At 47.7% G+C, this 6,308-nt stretch overlaps 1 pseudogene; it reads right to left on the reverse strand.

Annotated features, from left to right (window-relative positions):
- Nucleotides 1-609: 609 nt before the first annotated feature.
- Nucleotides 610-1,805, reverse strand: LOC149430744 (olfactory receptor 52B2-like; annotated as a pseudogene).
- Between the last annotated feature and the right edge of the window lie 4,503 nt (nt 1,806-6,308).

Raw genomic sequence — 6,308 nt, forward strand, 5'->3', positions numbered from 1 at the left:
GGGGCCCTCCTAACCTTTCTACCACACTTAATGGGTCTGCTATGGATTGGGGGGTCCCTCCTAACCTTCCTACCACACCTAATGGGTCTGTTATGGATTGGGGGGGCCCTCCTAACCTTCCTACTACACCTAATGGGTCTGCTAAGGATTGGGGAGACCCTCCTAACCTTCCTACCACACCTAATGGGTCTGCTATGGATTGGGGGCCCTCCTAACCTTCCTACCACACCTAATGGGTCTTCTATGGATTGGGGGGTCCCTCCTAATCTTCCTACCAGACCTAAAGGGTCTGGTAAGGATTGGAGGGGACTTCACGCTTTTTTCTTACCTCCATTTTTGGAGATAAGATTCCAATTAAAAGTCCTACCAGGCCTAAAGGTCCTGGTATGGCTTTTAGGGACAGTCCCCGAGTCCCCATGACCCCTTATATGACCAATACCTTGCCTAGAAGCCTTTGAAAATGGGCGCTCTTGAATTTGCAAGTTCCAGTCTCGTAGACTGGCATCGATTTCGAAGTGGAAAGTTCTTTAGCTTCGAACGTTCGACTCGAACGGCCCATCTCTTTTTGTTAGATAGGAAGAGAGCAGAAAAAAAAAAAGAACGAGAATGTTAAATTTCAGATCAATTTTATTTGGACGATCTAGAGGTCCAGAGACCACATCTAAGATATGAGAGCCTCCTTCAGCCGGTCTAAGAACACATTGGAATATATTCCCACCCTAAATCTGAACCTAGATCGATTATTCGTGGAAGAGAACCATCTACCAGTGATGTCGGATGAAGGATCACCAAAAACGTTTTTCTCTACCATTTTATACACGAAGCCAGAACCACATCCTTAGAGGAAGGTCACCACCCTTCTTGGTCTATTACTGGTCATTCTAGCAAAAGCGACGAATGTCTTCTCCCGTATTTCTCTGGTTCTGATGCCGTAGATGATGGGGTTCATCATGGGAGGAACGAGGACGTAGAGATTGGCAAAGATGATGTGGAACTGCAGAGAAATGTTTTTGTAGCCGACCCTGTGAGCTATAAAAGAAAAAAATGACGTAGAAGAGAACGATCACGCAGATGTGGGACACGCAGGTGTTGAAGGCCTTGAAACGAGCCTCTGAGGATGGGAGCCTCAGAACCGCCGAGATGATCACACCGTAGGACACTATAATGAGGATCATGTCCAGGCCGGAAGAAGAAGCCGCTATGACCAGTCCGTACACCACGTTGACTAGTATGTCGGCGGTAGCCAGCTTGGCCACTGACATGTGCTCGCAGTAGGTGTGCTCTATCACGTTGCGTTGCTGGAAAGGTAATCTCTTGAGTAAGAAGACGAATGGCGCCACCATGCAGAAGCTTCTGAAAACGGCTAACATGGCGGCCTTTGCTGCGAAGGGGTTGGTGACGGTGGTGGAATAGGTTAACGGGTGACAGATGGCGCAGTAACGGTCGTAGGCCATGAAGAGCAGAATGGCCGACTCTACAACGAAAGTGAAATGGATGAAGAACACTTCGGTGAGGCATCCGTTGAAGGAGATCTCGTGAGCATTGAACCAGAAGATGCTGAGGGTCTTCGGGACGGTAGAAGAGCTCAGGAGGACATCGCTGATTGCCAACATGGTCAGGAAGATGTACATCGGCTGGTGGAGAATCTCATTGGCTGAGATGGCCAGTATCAACGTAGAGTTTCCCAGCAGTGACAAGACATACATGATGGAGAAAGGGAAGGAGAACAGGAGATGTGAGTCCTCCAGGCCAGGAATTCCAATCAGTAGGAAATATTCAGGATGGAAGCTGGTAGAATTCCACATTTCCTGGGTAATCCGTTTGCCTGCATTGGAAAAAAGAAAAGTCAAGAATGAGAGGTCTCATCGATGGAAAAGGTCCACCAAAAAAAAAGACAAGAATGAAAGATCTCATCGATGGAAAAGGTCCACCAAAAAAAAAAAAGATAAGAATGAAAGATCTCATCGATGGAAAAGGTCCACCAAAAAAAAAAAAGATAAGAATGAAAGGTCTCATCGATGGAAAAGGTCCACCAAAAAAAAAGACAAGAATGAAAGATCTCATCGATGGAAAAGGTCCACCAAAAAAAAAAAAAGATAAGAATGAAAGGTCTCATCGATGGAAAAGGTCCACCAAAAAAAAAAAAGATAAGAATGAAAGGTCTCATCGATGGAAAAGGTCCACCAAAAAAAAAAAAGATAAGAATGAAAGATCTCATCGATGGAAAAGGTCCACCAAAAAAAAAAAAAGATAAGAATGAAAGGTCTCATCGATGGAAAAGGTCCACCAAAAAAAAAGACAAGAATAAAAGATCTCATCGATGGAAAAGGTTGACCAAAAAAAAGTCAACAATGAAAGATCTCATCGAAGGAAAAGGTCCACCAAAAAAAAAAAGTCAAGAATGAAAGATCTCATCGATGGAAAAGGTTTACCAAAAAAAAGTCAACAATGAAAGATCTCATCAACGGAAAAGGTCCACCAAAAAAAAGTCAAGAATGAAAGATCTTATCGATGGAAAAGGTCCACCAAAAAAAAGTCAAGAATGAAAGATCTTATCGATGGAAAAGGTCCACCAAAAAAAAGTCAAGAATGAAAGATCTCATCGAAGGAAAAGGTCCACCAACAGCCTACATTTCGGAGAAATTATCGGAGGACATAGGTTGGCATTGTACTGGGTTGGGCAGAATCAGACATGTGACTTCACGTAACCGTAACCCGTGCCGTCCTAATAGCATCATGTCCCCTGGGCAAAGTAATGCACTGGGGCCCCCCGTACCAGGAAGATGGTGACCTGCAAACAGTGGGTGTGGCTAAATTATGCTACAACTTGGGCGTGGCTTTCTAATCTGATTAGAAATTTTAGTCTGATTTGTTTTTTTTTTTAAATTTTTACTTTTTTTTTAAATTTTGTTTAAATATTTTTTTTTACATTTTTATGTTTTTCGTGGAGTCTTTGGTGAGATATCAAGGGTCTGAATGCACTGGGGCCCCCTACCAGGAAGATGGGTGTGGCTAAATGCTACAAATTGGGTGTGGTTTTCTAGTCTGATTAGAAATTTTAGTCTGTTTTTATTTTTAACAATTTTTAATTATTTTTCTTTACAATTCTTTAAAATATATTTTTTTACATTTTGACGTATTTTGTGTAGTCTTTGGTGAGATATCAGGGGTATGAATGCACTGGGGCCCCCTACCAGAGATGGTGACCTGCGGCAAACCAGTGGGTGTGGCCTCCTGGTCTGACTAGAAACTTTAGTCTGATTTTGTTTTTACGATTTTTTAATTATTTTTTTTACAATTCTTTAATATATATAATATATATTTTTACATTTTTACGTATTTTGTGGAGTCTTTGGTGAGATATCAGGGGCCTGAAAAGTCTGGCTCAACAGCCAACTGAAGGGAGTGTGCTGGGCCATCTGACCATTCCTGGAGGCTGGACCTCCAGGCAAGAAGATCTCCAACATGTCCTCCAACAATGCTTGTCAATAGGGACTGACCCCAAACACATCAAACAGATTTTTTTTTTGTTCCTCTTTGGGAATAGGTTCAGGAACTCCCACCTTCTAAGTCACCCCTTGTCTCCGCCCCCCTACCCACCTCCAAGCACCTTCCCTTGGTTCCTCTCCTACCCACCTCCGAGCACCGTCCCTTGGTACCACCTCCTACCCACCTCCGAGCACCGTCCCTTGGTACCACCTCCTACCCACCTCCGAGCACCGTCCCTTGGTTCCACACCCTACCCACCTCCGAGCACCGTCCCTTGGTTCCTTTTCTACCCACCTCCGAGCACCGTCCCTTGGTACCACCTCCTACCCACCTCCGAGCACCGCCCTTGGTTCCTCTCCTACCCACCTCCGAGCACCGCCCATTGGTTCCTCTCCTACCCACCTCCGAGCACTGTCCCTTGGTTCCACACCCTACCCACCTCCGAGCACCGTCCCTTGGTTCCTCTCCTACCCACCTCTGAGCACTGTCCCTTGGTTCCTCTCCTACCCACCTCCGAGCACCGCCCCTTGGTTCCTCTCCTACCCACCTCTGAGCACCGTCCCTTGGTTCCACACCCTACCCACCTCCGAGCACCGTCCCTTGGTTCCACACCCTACCCACCTCCGAGCACTGTCCCTTGGTTCCTCTCCTACTCACCTCTGAGCACCGCCCCTTGGTACCACCTCCTACCCACCTCCGAGCACCGTCCCTTGGTTCCACACCCTACCCACCTCCGAGCACCGTCCCTTGGTTCCACACCCTACCCACCTCCGAGCACTGTCCCTTGGTTCCTCTCCTACCCACCTCTGAGCACCGCCCCTTGGTACCACCTCCTACCCACCTCCGAGCACCGCCCCTTGGTTCCTCTCCTACCCACCTCCGAGCACCGCCCCTTGGTTCCTCTCCTACCCACCTCCAAGATATCCCCCTAGCAACAATGCCCCCCCCCCGCAACAAAATATTATCCCAGCAACAACAGATCTTCCAGCAGTCAGCAACAATAGAGTTCTACCTCAACAGTAGATTCCTCCCAGAAACAATAGACCCCACCCCAGCAAGAGTAGACCCCCCCAGAAACAATAGACCCCACCCCAGCAAGAGTAGACCCCCCCAGAAACAATAGACTACCACCCCAGCAAGAGTAGACCCCCCCAGAAACAATAGACCCCACCCCAGCAAGAGTAGACCCCCCCAGAAACAATAGACTACCACCCCAGCAAGAGTAGACCCCCTCCAGAAACAATAGACTACCTCAGCAACAATAGATCCACCACACAATATACTCCCCCCTAGCAACAATACCCCCCAACAAAACACCACCCCAGCAACAATAGACCCCCAGCAACAACATATCTCCTGACAGTCTAAAATGATAGACTTCACCATCAACATTAGATCCCTCCCAGAAACAATAGACCCCACCCCAGCAACATTAGGCACCCCCCAGAAACAACAGACTACCTCAGCATCAATAGATCCACCATACAACAATATACTTCCCCCTAGCAACAATACCTACCCTCCCCCCCACAACAAAATACCACCCCAGCAACAATAGAACCCCAGCAACAACATATCTCCTGACAGCCAGCAACAGTATACTTCACCCTCAACAGTAGATCCCTCCCAGAAACAATAGACCCCCACCCCAGAAACAGTAGGCACCCCCCCAAAACAATAGACTACCTCAGCAACAATAGATTACCCACACAGCAATAGAGTTCCCCCTAGCAGCAATACCCCCCAACAAAATACCCTCCCAGCAACATTAGACCCCCAGCAGCAACAACATATCTCCTGACAGCCTAAAATGATAGACTTCACCATCAACATTAGATCCCTCTCAGAATCAATAGACACCCTCAACAGCAACAGTAGATCCCTCCCAGAAACAGTAGACCGCCACCCCAGCAACAGTAGACACCCCCCAGAAACAATAGACTACCTCAGCATCAATAGATCCACCATACAACAAAATACCACCCCAGCAACAATAGAACCCCAGCAGCAGCAACATATCTCCCGACAGCCAGCAACAATTGGCTTCTACCTCAACAGTAGATCCGTCCTAGCAACAATTTACCCCCAAACAGCCACAATAGACCTAGACAGCAACAAGAGAACTCCATGCAAAAAAGATCCCCACCAGCGACAATAGATCCCCACCAGCGACAATAACTCCCCCAGCGACAATAGATCCCCACCAGTGACAATAGATCACCACCAGCAACAACAGTTCCACACCAGTGACAATAGATCCCCACCAACTACAATAGATCCCCACCAGCGACAATAGATCCCCACCAGCGACAATAAGTTCCCCCAACAACAATAGATCCCCACCAGTGACAATAGATTCCCCACCAGCGACAGTAGATCCCCACCAGCGATAATAGATCCCCACCAGCGACAATAAATTCCCCCAGTGACATTAGACCCCACCAGCGATAATAGATCCCCCACCAGCGATAATAGATCCCAACCAGTGACAATAAATTCCCCCAGTGACAATAGATTCCCCACCTGCGATAAGAGATCCTCACCAGCGACAATAGATCCCCACCAGCGACAATAGATCCCCACCAGCGACAATAAATTCCCCCAGTGACAATAGATCCCACCAGCGATAATAGATCCCCACCAGCGACAATAGATCCCCACCAGCGACAATAAATTCCCCCAGCAGCCAGCGACAATAGATCCTCCAGCCCACTCCTTGCCATTGCCCCATGTCCGTAGGAACGCACTTCTGATGGTAGATTAGGAGGCATTGATGGTCCTCTGCAGCAGCTGAAAGTCGTCTCCTCCTCCCCCCCCCC

This window comes from Staurois parvus, unplaced genomic scaffold (assembly GCF_062004578.1).
Source record: "Staurois parvus isolate SC_StPar_1 unplaced genomic scaffold, SC_StPar_1.0 ptg002476l, whole genome shotgun sequence".
NCBI classification, from domain to species: Eukaryota; Metazoa; Chordata; class Amphibia; order Anura; family Ranidae; genus Staurois; species Staurois parvus.